Genomic DNA, 18060 nt, shown 5'->3' on the forward strand with positions numbered 1-18060 from the left:
TCACATCACAGCTCCTTTAACATGGCCAAAGATGCGTCTTTCTTTGCTTTTTCTGGAAGTGGACTGTCATTACTCATTGATATTCTTAATTAAAATACTCTGTCTGTGAACTGAACATGAGAATTTTGCTATTGAATGAAGTAATATGCATTACATGAATTACATTCATTAATGCAGGAAGGGAAAATTGCTACCATTTGCAGCTGCAATCCAGAAGGTTTTTTTCTTGTTCCCCTCCTTCCACTGATGCTGAACAATCCACACCCTTTCATTTATCAGCACAGATAATCATGTATACCACATGCTTATCATGATCTATTTACAGCAGCATTAAATAGCTGCAGTGTGGTCAGCTGTATGATTTCTCCCCATTTTGTAAGTATTGTAGAAAGAAGTAAAAAAGTATGTTTAATATCTCATCAGTCCATGGCCTACAGGCCTAACATTTTATTTCAAAATGCCCAGAAGTCTGAAGTCTTCCCCCATTAATTTCAAAGAAGGATGAACAAATAGTAGCATAGAATCAAAGGGTAACACACTAACACTTTGGAAGAGGATAACATATTTTTGCAAATCTTATTTCCCTTAACCATATATTCTGTACTATAAGCTTGACTGGGAACAGTCAGTCTTTCTTTGGTTTTAGAAAAGTCTTAGCAGCAATAAAGAGAGTAGAAGTTTGGTCTAACACAGATAAATCAGGAACAACTGTCTGGAGAAAAAGGGAAAAAGTTCTTTTATTTCAACGTAAAATTAATGACCCACTAGGAATATTGTGTATTGGAAAGGTTTTGCTCCATAGTAATAAGAGTTTATCAGCCTACTGACAAAGAAAATAGAAACAGTCCCCACTAAAGTGTTCTGAATCAAAACCAATATTCTGGATCAAAAAGGAAGCAAATGAAAAAAGAGCCAGAGTTTTTTGAAGTCTCATTTTCTGACCACACCTATGGAACCAAACTTTCAGAGCTCTGGAGGAAAGGCTACATTTTACCCATGAAATAGTTATCTATCACTGGATGCTGTGAGAATCTCCCATGTGAAGTTCGGACACCTCAGTTTCCATTGGTCTTAACCGGAACCAAATGCTTAACATCACCTATGTTTCATATGTTTACTGTATACATATATCTTGTATGAATATTCTGTGTACGCATATAGTCATATAGACAACCTGCACTGAGACAGCATTTTTCAGAAGCAGTTTAGCCTCAAATTGTTAAAATTAGCCTCTGATTACTATGTTACACTGATAACTGTGTTTTGCTTTATGCTGTTAGCTGCTTAGATATAAATCATGGTGTACTAGGAAGTAAAACTAAAGAACCAGCTGAAATTAAAAGCAGAATTCTAGACCGCTCAGACTAATGTGATACAACAACTCAGAAGACATTACCAAGGAAAATGCCATATTGTGATCTGCTATTGCTCTTCAACAGTGTCAGCAAAAAAATGGACAAATGAAATCTGTAGGACTTTTGAAAAGCCTTTAAATCTTGCATGAGATGCTAAGGGGATACAGTAGTTGTCCTCCTTCCCCCCTCCTCAAGATAATAAACCCAAGTTCTTCAGACGAGGCTGGTCCAGCCCTTCTGGTTGCAGATCTAGAGCCTAGCTTTACAGTTTCTGCCAATCTGTGTGGATGCAGCAGCAACATCTCCTAACAGGAGCAAGTGTTGTTATTTCTAAATTCTATGCTGTGTCTTAACAGCCCTTCTTCAAATCAGGAAGCTGCCTGAAGCTCCAAGAAATTCTCAAAATGGAAGTTAAGCTGCAGTAGCCCCCCCTTTTACCTAGGAATTTAGTTATGAATAATTTTTGGTATAGGAACGGAACTACTGCCATTTTCTGCCCTGGCCCAGTTCTAGTTTGGATTTAACACTAACAGAGAAAAAAAATGGCTTAATGATATCCTTAAAAGCTCCATTGAGTTAGGTATTTAAAAGGGCAACTTACTTCTAGCAGTGGCAAAATCTCTCAAAACCCAATGTCCTTAACCTTTCTACAAAAATACTCTCGTTTTGAGGTGGTCATTTACATGACTCATGCTTCTCACTTGGTGTCCTCAAGGCCTCATTGCATATGTGACTTTCTTCAGATTGTTCCAACAGTTTTTATTTCTAATAGAAGAGTAAACATAGGTGAGTACGAAACACTTTTGTATTTCAAGGTATATGCCATCTAAATACACCTCACATGCTTTCAGATGTTATGTCTTGTGAAGTTAAAAGAAACATATTCCAACTCCATTAAATCTCAGTGACAGCTTTTGTATTACATGAAAAGAAGATCTGTAACACTTTCTTACTACTATCAAGGAATAGTACTGCTACAGAGCCTGTCCCATAAATTCTCCTCCGTTTCAATGGTTACCAATATTCTTTTAATCTCTGGAACTTCATGCATGCAAGTTGCTGCATAACATGTTTGAACTTTCCTTTCTTAATTGCTTTTTCATAGATTCTTCAAAGAAATTTATGGAGCAGGAGAGATGCTCAGACCATAGATTTAAAAAAGCTTGGCAGAGTAATTTAAGATGGACCGTTTGTTCCTCAGAACTCCTGTTAAGAAAGGTGCTAGAAAATTTGAATGGCAAACACCGAATATATAATGAATTATTGTTATTTCTTTGTCATTCTGAATATTGAATATTTATATTACAGTACTACCCGAAGGCAAAGATCAGAAGTAGGTATAAACATGAGGCACCACAGCAAAAGCACTGGGACTGCCTAGCAGTTCATACCTATGCATGTAATTCAGTGCCGCTGTGATTTAGGATCAGAACACGCCCTAGTAGCAGTTTTTCTCACATGCATTCTTTAAAGTATTTTGGCTTCCTTCAAATAAAACGAGGAAACAGTGGCCACTGCAAAGATCTGAATGCTTGCCTAATATTTTTTTAACTTCTAATGATCTCTACAGTGATGTCATCATTTAATTCACCATTAAAAAAAAAGACAAAAAAAAAGACTGCACTGATACCAATCTTCAACTCCTTCCTCAAAAAAAAGGAAAAGAAAACAATTCAAACCTTTGTTATTTGCAGGACAGGGGAACATTTGTCCATGACATTACTACTGGTAAATGTCAAATGTTGTTTACAGAGCTAAAAGCATTAAGAACCAAGAATGGGATCAACATACTTTGCAATATGAATTTTTAAAGGTTAATCTTCCATTATTAGCTTAGCTAAACAATGCTAAGCACAAAGTAAATTGCTTAATGCAAGTCACCATAAATGGCTTCAGTCTTTTGTTCTGAGCTTCCTAAATATTGATTTATTTGATTTCACAGTCATAAAGTTTGCACATACATTCACATAGTTGAAAGATTATACATAGTTTTCCTAGTGCTCTTCATCTAAACAATACAGGAAGACAATAGCAAAGAAGAAAGTTAAATTTGTCTGTAATAATGAATCACAATCAGTTGGTAGAGTTACTTGCAAAGAAAGAGAAGTGTGCTTTCTTGAGAGTCAAGCGTAATTGCAATCTTATTTCATTTTCTCCTTTTTGTGCTATTCTTTTTTTTTTCGCAAATGCTTCAATCTAAACAACAAGACAATTCTGTATTTCTTACTACTCACTTCTTACAAGGTGACAGAGAACAAAATAATGTCATCTTTGTTATGAAAGAATCTGGGGGAAAAAAGAATCTTTTCGTTTAACAACAATCTGAATGTTTACAGTGTCCTGTCACCTCAAAATATCTCTGTTCATAGGTTTACGGGGAAGGAGCGACAGAGAAAGCGTTTTGTGTTTCAGCTTGACTTCCCAGCTCTAATAGGGTTCTCAGTTAATTGTCAACCTACAGCTAAGGACAGGAGCCTTCTGGAAGTTTCACAAATACAGTAATTTTCCCTGTAACTACCAGTGACAGATGGTTTCAGTTTTGAAATGATAAATACTTGCAACTCAGAATATTTTTCCATACAGTTATAAATGTTACGAGGAATAGCAAATATTAAAGCCATAAACAAGTCTGGAAGAATACCTCGAACTAGTAACCTCTCAAAAGTTTCAAAATATGACAAACACTTTAATCAAAAAAAGGCTTTTGGTGGCATTTTCTTTTAAAGTTATTGTAACCCGCTCTTATCCATACAGCTATAAATACTCTGGATTTGAATTCCAACTATATCGTGCTGACAGTACAGAGGGCCTTCAGAATTTTCACTTCTTAAAATGCTCCTTTATGTTGATATTACAGCACAGAAAGAGGTCTTATGTGTATATGAGACTATTTACAGTGACAGCTCATAAGGAAGCCAAAATTTACATAACGGACTAATAATTCCTTTCCTCCTTTAATATACCATGAACTTGAAAAACAAGAGAGAAGATTGCGTTAGACAACTAGCTGCTTAAAATAAACTATTTCACTTAAATCTTTGAAGAAGCAAAGTCTCAAACATTCCTTATTAAAAAGACTTGTATAACTATGACCTTTTAAATTATATGGGGTTTAGATTTTTAAGCAAAGTTGTACATATTGTATATGAAATCCTCGTACATAAAATTGAGAAGGAAGGAGATGATGACTTCGTTACTTCTGATAGAAGTTTATGTTAATTGTTGCTGATTGTTTTCATTATCAAATGATTTAACAGACCCTCAAATCATTAGCAGCTATACTTCTTAAAAAAATAGGTGCCAAATTTTCTTATCACCTGCACTAGACTTCAGGTTTTGGATGTTAACCAACACTGGTTCAGGTTTCAAAAATGTTGCTGATTCACCATAAGAGAAAAGGAGGAATGCATACTTTACTAAAAATAAATGTCAACATATCTACTAAACCACCTCTATATCTTTTTCTTTGGTGAATCAGGCACAAGAAATATTACTTTTGTCCATATGTGGCATCGCCTCAATGGGGCTAGGCACTGACAAAGACGATGTGGAACTGTGGATCCTAGTTGTTTTGCCTACTAATTGGATTCCTGTGTAAGAGACAGAAAACAGAAGGCGTGATTCTTTCTGTTTCCCTACAACAGCCAACAATGAAGGATCTTTACAGGGACTACCAAACCAAATCACTGCTGTGAAAAATGAGGTTGATGATAGTTCAACTCTGCAATAAGGTGAAAGACTCAATGAAGTTAAATGCAATTTCTCTAGCAGAATGCAAAGGTTTTTCTTCCAAAACTACAACTCTTTCAACTAATCTGAAAGAAGGTCTTGTAATTAGGGCTTTGAACAGGGAAAGGTTTTGTCTGTCTTTTGCAACTGCACAATGGCAACCCCGAAAAGACTGTCACCTGCCTCCCCTCCACCATCACTGCCCTACACTTGATTATCAGTGATGAGGGCACTCAGGAGATGATTATATATTACACAACAATAATTTGCTATACCAAAAAAAAAGATTTTTTTTTACTATTTCTAGTTTTATAGCAGAAAAATTTTATTACATTGCTCAGCTATTTTTCTTTTTAAAAGTAAGGCAATGGTTGCATAATTTCATAAGAGTTGTAGGTTGTTTTTAAAAAACATAGTTCTTGGCACTCAAGATAAAAGAAAAGGCTTAAAAAGTGACCCAACAGTATTCTAAAGCTGTGTATGTGTCAAGGGCTACTTGCATTAATGGAAAAAAAAAAAAACAACCAAACCAAAAAAACCTCCTGGCCTGGAATTCATTCTATACAGGTATGCAAAATGCTGGGGAAAGGAGGTGGCTGGGAGAAAGCTGTTGGAGTGATTCTGGTGATGGTGATCTGATCTTTGTCTTTCACCTTTTCAGTATACCTCTTGGACCCAGCAAGGGAATAAATTCTGAAAGGACGACTTATGCACATGCAACAGCAGAAATAATGCATGCAATCCTGCTGACAATCCTGTGCAAAGTACAGGATCTACTGAGTTTACACAGAGGCACTGTGCACACGGGCAGGATATCTGAATTCTAGAAAGGCTGAATGCCTGGTATGTAGTGGAGATCTCATCACACATCACAGAAGGAGCTGCTAGATATAGGCTGCTCCCGCCTCTGGATGGGGTTTGTCTAACTAGAAAAGTTGTTCCCTTTCTAAGGCTCCTAACGCAGAGGACAAATAAAATATAGAATACTGAAAAATAAAGAATATTGAACAAAATTCCTCAGGAGCCTCCCTCATTTTGTGTTTGCGACTGACACTTCTAATATGGAAATTCAAGAAAACTGCTCTCCTCAGCAATAACCTCCACAGATAGACTTGGAGAATACCATTTCACCTGAAGTTTACAGTCCAACTTTATTGCTTTCACTTTTGAAAGGTATGTCAACATTTAAATAGAATATAAGCAAATAAAGAGAAGCAAAAGTGGCACATTGTGCCAAAATCCTCACTCAAAACAATATGAAACATAAATTATCAAGTATATCTAATACTAAAACACATTAAAGATTCACTGATTTATCATCATGAACTTTAAGGAGGCATCTGGGAATTTATGCTCTATTATTGATTTGTTTCAATACAACAACCTTAGAGCTGCTTGTAATTTGGTAAATTAAATGCTATTTAGTATGGCTACCTATATTGTTTAACTTTATAGGTATTTAAGACATTTGTCATAAAGATGTATGCAGAACACACAGAATTGTAGAGACAGACTTGCTAATGGTAACACAGTTCTTTTTCTCAGCAGATGGATGAAGCAGATGGATGACTTGTGTTGTCTTCACACTTTTCCTACTAATCAGTAGTTGCCAGCAGTAATATCAATGTCTACCCCGGAAATATATACATGCAGTGATTTTCTTCTTTTTTTTTATTAGCCACTTTTCCTTCTTCATCAGACTAGGCTTTTGGTAGTCCTTAGAAATATGTAGCGCATAAAAAAACCACAGGCAGTTGTACAGAAGCATGCGGGCCTTCAAGTATTTTCACTGGACAAATAAAACTAGGCTAAACATTTCCTTAGGAAAAGAAAAACATCATGCTATTCTGTAAGATGAGTTTGTTATATACAAGTCATGTTTGAGACAGCGTTCAGAAAGATTTGCCATCACATATGCCACAATGGAGGCTCTACTTAAAACATTCCCATTGCAAAATTCTAAAATATCCTATTTGTCCTCATTTTATTGTGGATTTCTGTATTGTATTCTGTTTCAGCAATTCAAGCTACTAAGTCATAAAACATTGCTGAAGTGGATGAGAAGCACTTGCACAACCTGTTTCACCAGGTCAGCTTTGAGGGATCTGACTTCCTAGCTGGAGGGTGGTAACAAGCAGGTGGAGTGGCAGAAATGTTTTAAAACAGTCACAGCTATCTCTGATCATCCAAAAAAAAAAAAAATCCCAGCCATCTGGGGGGATTTCAAAGGAATGTCACTGAGGAAGCTGGCAGAAGATCTGCTGATGAACCAGCATACAAAGCACCTAGTGTAGGTAAAGCTATGCCGATGGAAGAACACAACACTGGGGAGGCAGGATGAATACACCAGCAACTCCTTTGCTCTGTCCGCGTTCCATCTACTGTAGAGGGCTCTTCCAGCGACACTTATATTAGCATGGGTATAGGTTTCGAAGATTCATTACATAGGCAACGTCTAAACAAATCTGAACCTAACACTGGAATGGTTTGTTTCTGTACTAACTGTAGTCAATCCAGAGAAAGACTGCTGCTCAGTGTGACAGGATCCATGAAAAACACCATTGTAGTGGTTAATGGGTAAACAAGCAGAAAATACATTATGACACATATGAAACAAAATACATAATAAACTCTGAAAATAATAAAATTACATGACACATGTTTCTGCTGTATTGTGCTGTATTTCTGCACGTTTTGAGTCACTATCACTGACAGCACCGATACCAGAATGTGGCAATGAGATAGAGCCCTACCTCAAAATGGATCTGTGATGACTGAAGCCACTGTATCCTAAGAAGCAACTATATGAGTATTTAGGATAGACAAAAAAATTCCAAGTAAAACTGGACACTTGTAAAGATAATAAAATCTACAGATCTAGCAGAAGAGTTTTTTTAAAAGGCTTGTATGGGTGTGTGGCCAGCAGGACTAGAGAAGTGATTGTCCCCCTGTACTCAGCGCTGGTGAGACTGCACCTCACATACTTGTGTTCAGGTTTGGGCCCCTCAGTACAAGACAGACATCGAGGTCCTAGATTGTGTCCAAAGAAGAGCAACGAAACTGGTGAAGAGTCTAGAGAAAAAGTCTTATGAAGAGCAGTTGAGGGAACTGGGGTTGTTTAGCCTGGACAAAAGGAGGCTGAGGGGAGACCTGATCGCTCTCTACAACTCCCTGAAAGGAGGCTGTAGGGAGGTGGGGGTCGGTCTCTTCTCCCAAATAACAAATGATAGGACAAGGGGAAACGGCCTCAAGTTGTGCCAGGGGAAGTTAAACTGGCAATTAGGAAAAAATTCTTCACTGAAAGGGTTGTAAAGCATTGGATGGTTGAATCACCATCCCTGGAGGCATTGAAAAGACATGTAAATGTGGCACATAGGGACATGGTTTAGTGGTAAAGATTTCAGGGATTTTTCTGACTGGGAACATGTATAGAACCATGACCACAGCTAAGACTGTAAAGCTGTAGCATGCCCTTTTAAACTTCCCCAACAATAAAGTCTTGTTTCAAGATTTTCAAGTTTTTTACACCCCAAGAGGTATCTTTTGAAGAGAACTGTGAAAACCAAGATTTTTTTCACAGCTTTCTCTGCAGTATTTTTCAAGCTCCAGAAGGAAGACGTTGGTAGTCTATGAACTTAAAATAATGAAAAACAATTTACTGTCAGCAATTCTTAGCAGGAAGAAAGGTAGATTACTGGTGGTTACTTCGATATAAAGCTGTACTTCAAGTAGAGCATTAGCACCAGCACTTTAAGGCAGTGTACCTGAGACTTTTTATTTTTAAATTCGTAAGATGTGACAGTATTATTTTGCTCTGGTTGGAAATACAAGCAAATAATTGTCACAAGCCAAGAAAACATAGAAGAGTCAATTCAGCCAAAGACATTGGGACATACTGCTAACTACACAGTAGCCTATCTAGGAGAAACATACCTTGTATTGACTTTTCAACTGATTTCTATCCTCACTACGCAGCACATTTTAGCAGAAATAAGCAGTCTAGACTTAATCCTAATGCAGTTTACAACAATCTTGCCACTGATTCACTTGAGCAAGAGCGAACGAGCCATGTATGAAAATGGAAGAATGTACAAATTAATACATAAAGATTAAACACAGGTAGATTGGCAGAAAAGTTATCACTACCAGCTCATGCGTTTCTTGCAGGATCTACCACAGAAACACATTTTTGCCTTTTAGTATCCCAAGCTGCTAATCCTTTTCCTCGCCCACCCCCTTCATTTTTTGTTTTCTTCTCATGCATCTATTGTAAAGGAATGTATAAATATGATGTGCTCAATTATTAATCATGTAACATTCAAGCCTGGCAAGCAGCTTCAGAAATAAAAATGCAGAGAAGACTTAGAATTAAATCCCACTTCAGGAGTTTTACCTAAAAATAGCCAGTTCCTGTATCAGCCATATCCTGTTGACTTTTATCACTGAAGTATCAGGCTGGAATTCTAAGTATTCACAAGCTGTAAGACATACTCACTTTTTTAAAAAAATAATTGAATGAGTGAAGCTAGCCCAACCCAAACTCAGGTGCTTTCTTCTGCTGCACTGCTACAGAGAACCTACTGTCTGTTGAAACTGCATGTAAAGTCATCAGTAATAGGATTTGTTTGCCCAGATTACAGAGGACTAACATTAAGAAGAAAAAAAAGCAAAGCTTTAAATCATAGTCTGCTTTTGGGTGGCCAGCTTGAAGAGGCCTGCTTAGAATTTACTAAAACACTCTTTCTGTATTGTAAAAGGCCAGATTATTTAAAACATCACCAACACAGCACCCACTAAAACTAAGAACAAACAAGATCCATTTACTTTTGAATATACAGGTCAATTCTGAGAGAGGGAGGAAAGGAGAAATGGAAGAACTGGAATTGCTGTTGCTAATAGTAAGGGCAAAGTAGGACAGTACGCTTCTAGGGTATACTTTTTTCCTAATCTCTCTTCCAGAAAAAGCATCTGCTTATTACATAAGGAGACATTGCTTCCCTTGGTCTCAGACGGGGTATAAATGACAAGGTTTTGGTAGTTTGGGGGCTGCAGCAGTGGCCTCTGTGGAAGGAGGTCAGGGACTGCCCTGTGCTGGACACTGCCAGTTCCAGTCAGCTCTGCAACAGAACCACCGCTGGCCAAAGCTGAACCCATCAGCCACGTGTACAGTGCCTCTGGGAAAACATATTTAAGAAAGGTCAAACAATGCTGGGGAGAAAAAGAAGGAAGGAACAAAAGAGTAAGAAACAACAAAGGGAACACCACGGTCAGAGGAGGTGCTCCACGGAAGAACAGGTACATCCCTGAAGGGGCTGCAGCCCATGGAGAACCCACACCAGAACAGAGGAAAAAAAGGGAGAAGTAGGGAGTGGCAGAGGGAAACCACTATGTACTGACCATAACTCTCCCACCCACCAACCTTGCATGGTGCACTGCCTTGCTGAAGGGACTGAGTGTAACCCACAGCAGTAACAAGGACAGAGGAATGTGGAGTGAAATTAAGCAAGAAAAAAAAAGGGAAGGAAAGGTGCTTTCCCTAAGTGTGTAAATGTTTGGTTTATTGTTCTTTTCTTTCCAATACCCAAATCAGTAATTACATTTATTTTTATTATCAATAAATTAATTACACCAAATCAAGTCTCATCCACCCACAATGGTAATTGGTAAGTGATCTTCCTGTCTCCATTTTGGTCCAAAAGGTTTCTCATTCCTGTTTTTCCCCTTCTTCCCCTGTCCTACTGGAGGGGGTGGGGGAGAAGGTATCAGAGAGTGGTTGAGTGCGAGTTTGGTTGCCAGCTTGGACCAACCCATCACAGCTCTCCTTGTTCTTCTGGAAAAGAGGAGTGAAAAAAGGAAAAAAAAAAAAATTGACAGTCTTCTCACATATCCTCAGTTGCAGAATGCATGGGATGACATGTGACTGACTTTAATTTCAACAAAACATTTCTGGTTGCGTCTAAGGTTTTTGGTAAATGTTCTTGAGTGCAGGGTTGGATCTCAGAGGGAAGTGACTCAAAGTCATATATGAGACACTTCCTAAACCATGTCTTCCTACCTGGCTCATTCCAGATAAGAGCAACACCCAAAATGTAGGAATTGTTTAAGCAGTCCAGGAATTTGCATTCAAGTGCAACCTCAGATTGATCTAATCCCCATCCTGTCAGCAACAAAACAGGCAATAACAATAAAACAATCCCTTCATTAGTTGTTATGAGAAGAGGAAAGATATGAGAAAGAAGAATGATATTTCAAGTCTTTCAAATAATACAATGACCAAATTAAATAGTTACTAAACCCCCAAAATATGACTAGGCAAGAGAGAGCATTTAGAAGAAATAAGGAACTGATTACATTTGGAATTTAGTCTTGAAAACACAAATTCTCAGGTCTTTGAATGACTATATACTTGGGCCACAGTTTTTCTTCAGTTAGGTAAGGGACTTCAACAATGATAAGAGAATTTTTTAGCTGGTAGGTTTTTCAGTGTCAAGTTCTTCTCTTAGAATTTGTTCTGAAGTTGATTTTGTAGTGACAAATGGCAGGCATTGTGAATTGCCTCCCATACTGCTATAACATGCGGTTCAACTTTTCTTCAGAGTCATTCTGAGCAGCGATAATGACGGTGTTAAATAGCATGGGGGAAATCACTAAAACGGCCTCATTCAGACAAGGGTGAAAATGTATAAAAGGAAGGAGTTCAGACTGCGTAAAATAGGAAAAAAAAAAAAAGATTGGTAGTTCTGCAGTGAAGGGGAAAAAAAGCAGAAGAGAAGGAAAATTCTGATAACAATAAACCTATTACCAATGGTTTGGAACAGAAGAAAAATGAAACCCAAAATATTCCCATTTATCTGATGAGAAAGTTGATTAGCTCAACAATCAACTGCCTCTGTACTTAACCCAGTTCTGTGGTACTAAACTATGTAACACACAAAGGAAGACACAGATAAAGAGAAAGCACTCTTCAACACTTGCTCAATTCTGCATGGTAAAAGGAACAGAAATTATCACATAAAACTCTACATACTACCAATAAAATCAACATAAGTATATTGATCTGGCTAAATCTCTAAGAACATGTCACATCCCTCTCCAGTTATTTTGGTGCGTGCTAAGTTGGTAATCACACCATGCAATTAATTGTACTTTAAGTTTGGCCACATACTAGAAATATTTTTATCTCATTAGAAAATGTATCTGTGTGTGATTTCTGTACACTGAACTATAAAGTCACCTTCTGCTTTTCCTTGTGGAAGGGAAAACTGAGAGGAGGTATGATAGAGGAAAACAAAAATACAAGTGGCATAAAGTAAGATGAACTGAAATTGTTCACTGTCTTTTCTAGTGCAGGAAACAGGTGGTGTCCAATTAAGCCAGTACGAACACATTTCATATCAAACGAGTAGGTGCAAAAGACCTTGCCAAAACTGATGTGGATCCTAGAAGTTCATACAGGTTGATTGGGAGACTGAAAGTGTTTATGGAAGAGAAATTCATTATGGGTTACAAAGGTATAGAACCACAGAGTCAGGAGGTTTCTAAAGTGAAAATAGCTGGAGGTTGAAATTAGCATTAGGCAGAAGCATCATATTATAACCTTGTCCTGCTCTTCCTTTTTACAAGCCATTCACTTCTGGATGCTTTTGGATACAGTACACAACTAGGCCTTTGGCTTGAGCCACTACAGGTATTAAAACTATTAAGTTCTCTAACTGCCATCACCCACTGATGTCTCCAAGTGAAACTGTAAATGAGTCTTCAAAGATATTTGACTCTATTAACTTCATATAGTCTAAATAACTACTTCAGGAATTCTTAAGACTTTTTTAATAACCTGCAACCTTTTTTTCTCTTCCTACCAATTTCATAAGGGAGATTTATTTATTTATCATATTTTTTATGTATTAACCAAAACCTCTGTAGCCACCATACTTCCACCTGTGCCTGTCTCTTCTGACAAAGCTTCCACCCCTGTTATTCCTATCACTTTCAGCTTCTCAAAGATTCTGTGATATATGCATTGGGTTTTACAGTTGTACTGAAATCACATTCTGCTCTGCTTTTTTTCTTCTACCTGTAAACTGAAAATTTGCACTACTTTTCTGGTCAGGTGTCAGCTTTCACTTGTGAACAGATTTTCATGGATGCTAATTATCTTTTTAATCCTGTCCTCTGTATTATTTAGAATCAGTTTTAGATAGGTAACTGAGAAGAGAGACTTGCCAGTCTCTATAAAGATAGCAAGAAGTAGAGAAATATTTTAAAGATTTGCTGATCCCTGGAAAATTCTACCAGTAAAGTTTTAAAAATAAAATAAAATGTTTTATCTCCATATTTTTGTTTCCCAACAGCAACCATTCTGCTGCACATGACTTGTTTAGAGGATATATCCTTGGCCAACACTTAATCTCTTGCTAGTCATATACATCAAGCTGGTTATTCTGACAAGATTTTTGGTCTGGAATGGATTCTAGAAAATTTTTCATGTGCATACAAGATACTGAGACTTTGCTGAGCAATGGAAATCCAGTTAAACACTTAATGTAGACACAGTCATAATCTTCCATTTTTATGCACAGAGAAGCAATACTAATTCTTTCATTTTAAAACTTGTTTTGTATAACTGTGCAAATCTACCAATCTCTCAATTTCTCACATGGCAAGTTTTCCTCTATACAACATTTTTCCTATACCTTGATGAGATGAAGTAACACAAAGCTTTCCATTGAATAAGATCATGAACTGTCTTTGGTTGCTTTCCAGGGTGGCAAATCTGACTTTAGTATCCAATTTGGCTATCTTGCAGTTTATCATTGGCCATATATAACTTCTTTAATTTTCTTTCTTTATTAATACTGTTTCCTATTAATAATAACAACAATGATTTACATTCATATAGTCCTCTCTTACACAGTCTTGATGTACTTTACAAACTATACATTAGAATCACTATTTTTTACTGAATTTTATCCATATCCCATCTGAAACATAACTATCTAGTAACATTCTGCAACACCTTCACAGTGGCTTAAAACAGAGGAGAAGGTGAAAACGCAAGAATAAGTTTTCAAATATACACAAACTAAGTAGCTAAATTAGAATAATGGTCAGTACACTACCTTTACTCTTACAGAGAGCACCAAGGAAAATTTATTAATCAATAATAGGCAGAAGCTTTCATTTTATTTGACATTTTACTTTTATGGCTTACCATTTATTAAACAGATCATTGTTTAAGAGCAAACATTTACCACTCATTTATAAGATATCATACTTATTTCCTTTTTTAAGGTTAGAAAATTATCACGGCATTAAGATACTGCCTTATGGTAACTTTGAAAATACTGACTCATTTTGGCAACAACAGTACAGCACCAGTTCCAAAACAAACCCAGCTTTCAATATGCAGCATTGCAGTGGCCAGGCACGGTTTGTTTCCATCAATGTCTCCCAAATTCTAAGAACCGAATGAGTGGATATTTGCTTAATACTAAATTAATACCTGTAGCCCTAGGTCATACAGTGCTTAACTGTGTACCTGTATAAAGTTACATCATCTTCACTGACAGCACCAAACTGTATACATTATGGAAACTCAGAGCTGCTTACTAGCTTGCTTGCTTCTAACTGGTGAAGAATCCAAACCATTTGCAATACCAACATACTGTTAATAAAAATCAATGAAGTTCACCACCTGAAAAAACAGCTCTTCTATCTTAAAAAATATACAAGCTTTTACATAAAGTAATCCTAAAATATTGATTTCTTAAAATTACTCAGTATGTCAAACTCAAAAGAAAAAAATCTTACCTCAAAAACTGTCATCCAGAAAAATTACAATTGCCATAATTTATTGCTACTTTCTACTTTGTGCAATACTATGGCTTAATAGCACCTATCCATTGACTGCTCTAAATTTATCTTTTATTTCTGTATCTATCTACATGTACAGCTAGACTAGAAATGGTTCGATGAACAGAGTATGCACTATATGGTAAAGGCTTTTCTAAGTAATTATTTACCTGTACAACTTTGACAGCTCAAAGCCCTTTTTCTTTTTGCATTCATTTACTGAATGTGACTAGAGAGTCTCTTTCATTAGAGGCTTTTAGAAGCAGATTAGGCAAACAGTTATCAGAAAGTTTGTTGTACAATTCATCCTGTATTGGAGCAGAGGAATGAACTCGGACACTCTCAAGGTCCCTTCATCCTACATGCTAGGCTTTTACAAAAGTTAACAACAAAGTCAAATGTTAGAGATGACTTTGACAACTTTGCGCATGAACTAATGCCATGTCATATCAATGATAGCTTTTTCAATCAACTGCAAACTATATAGGATTAAGCAACAGAACAGTGATTATTCTAATCCATATTTTTACAGTCTTTTATATCTTTTATCATTATAGCATAAGTTGTCAAAGAGATGATGATAATAGATATCGCAAATACATTTAAAAATATATTTGGACACATACATACATTACAGAGTATCAGACAGCAATGTGTAATCTCACTTGTCAAATATGTTTTGAAAGCTGTGTTTATAGCCCAGAGAGCTGCTCAGTGATTTGTTGAAGGGCAGACATCTGGATCATTATAGTATCTGTATGAACAAAAAAATAGAGAGTTGATTTCACAGCCATTTTTGACCTCTCTGAATAATTTCAATCTGACTATGCAAAAACTCTTCCCCAAGCAGACAACAGCATTGTACCCATGTCAATTATTGTAGGCAGTCAATGTATGGCTGCTGAATAAGTGATTCAGTCCTTACAGAATTGGTATTTAGATCTGGCATCTGTTTTTCTTGGCTTCTTTCTCTGCTGACTCTGACAGCTTCTTAATCTACCTCCCTTTCTTTCTCTTACATGCATAGACATTTCTCCTTTGCCTCTCCATTTTCTGCAGCAAGCAACACATTGACCTGTCTGCTTTTCTGTGATCACTTTTTTTCAGATGCAGCGTGCAATTCGTTCGGTAATTCCAACAAGGATGTTTCAAGTTTTAGCATATTGTTTGATTTTGGTTCCCCCTGCCATTGCTCCATACACAAAGGACTGAGAAACAAAATACAGGAAGATCTGAATTCATTGTAAAAGGTAGAATACTTAAGTAACAATAGGAATTTTTCCTCCCACGTGCATATTCCTTAAACAGATGATTAAAAAATGTTAGGACACCATAAAAGACATTCAAAACCTACAGCTTCAAAACTCGAAAGGCTGTAGAGGCATCAAAAGACTTGTTGATGATAGGTTTCTAACCGGGTTTTCACAGCCATTTCATCACTTCCTTCTCTTTAAATGAAAGAAAGCAATGGCCATTTAATCTATACGTATCCCAAGAACCTAAACAGCTATCAAACTCAGACGCGCCAGCTGCCTAAACCTCTACAGACAATGCCAGATCTATCCATGGTACAGAACAATATGAGGTAACACAACTCAATATAGTGTAATATTGCTTAAAACTGCCCAGAATCTAGCAATCTTCTCTGTAACCTACTGAGCTTCGGGCATAGTAGTTTAAAATGTAAACACATTAATAGCGGTCAAGGTCAGAGACAAAATACAGGACTAAAAGGCCCTCAGCTCTCACTCTGAAGGGCATTTCTAATGTTACTCCAGAACACTAATTAAGTAGCCTTACAAAAAAACTCCGCTCAAATAACCCGTTAAGGTCACTAAATTGAATAGATTCCAGCCACCACGTGGAACAACTCTAATCATATGGCAGCGGTATTCGCTGTTCACTTTAGTATTACCAAGCAAAATATTTGCATGCAATGTAAACAGAATGAGAAGACAGTTCAAAATGAAGTCCTTGAAAATGTAAAACAGAAGAACAATTTGTAATGATGACCATTATGACCAACATTTTCCACACAGATGTGCATGCAGGTGGCTCACAGACATGAGTAGATAAGCTGAAGCCACGTTTTTGGGGGGGATTTTGGAGAGGGTTGAAGGGACTGCTTCCCATGATAACAAGAGGATGGAACAGAATTTCTAAAGGTATCTGTTTTGCAAGGATCTTATGTAATGATTATTCTAATGCTACTGAGCTCTTCTTGTCACCACAAGTGTCAACAAAAAGGTGCTTTGAGAAAAATAAAATGTTAAGAGACTAAAGGAGGTGACTTCTAATGACCTATTTTATTGCTATTTATCTGGCATTGATTCAAGAAAGGTCACAAAACTCTTGAAAACATGCTTAAGTTTCTGTGGAACCTTTCAATAATGTCAGGGCAAAAATTAAAGGAAGTCTTGAACTTTCTGACTCCTTTAGAGACCTCAGAAAATTATTATCTCCTCGGTTTCAGCATATGCCTGCCTCCTGGACTCTTACCCACCGAAAAAAAAGCCAACGAATTCTTAATCACCAGCAGTGTAAAGAGTATATTTTCCTATTTTTACCTGTGGTATTGATACAACTTCATCTAATCAGTCACTTACCCCTCTGACTTTCACAAGTCCCTTCCAATTTATAGCATACTACTGAATCCTGAAGTACAGGGTCTGTTGAACCAACTACATCATCTTCTACCGGGCTGCTCAATTAAACACCACTACTTTTCCATGTGCAAATAAAGGAGTTTTTTCCATTGTTTCAATACTTTCTAACCCTGTGCTTCTTTCCCTTATTTAAAGTTGGTCTTCATTAGCTTACAAACTTAATGACATTTGAAATACCACGCCATTCACTTTCAGCTCTGAAAGTAAAATAGCAGGGTTGACTTTGGGAATTCCATCAAAATCCAATAATCCAACTCTTACATTCTGCATTTGCTCTGCCACTCAGCACGTGAAGGAAGAGAGCCTCTGCAGATGCCTACTTTACAGAACCACACGTAGTAAAGGCATGCTTTCCCCTCCTGTCCTTCCCCAAGTAAAATGAACTTGTACTCTTAACCCAGCAATACCTCTCTGTGTGTGACCGGTACCCCCTGCTCCTGACCCCTGGTAACATTCTG

The sequence above is a fragment of the Harpia harpyja genome, chromosome 5 (genome assembly GCF_026419915.1).
Source record: "Harpia harpyja isolate bHarHar1 chromosome 5, bHarHar1 primary haplotype, whole genome shotgun sequence".
In the NCBI taxonomy this organism is placed as follows: Eukaryota; Metazoa; Chordata; class Aves; order Accipitriformes; family Accipitridae; genus Harpia; species Harpia harpyja.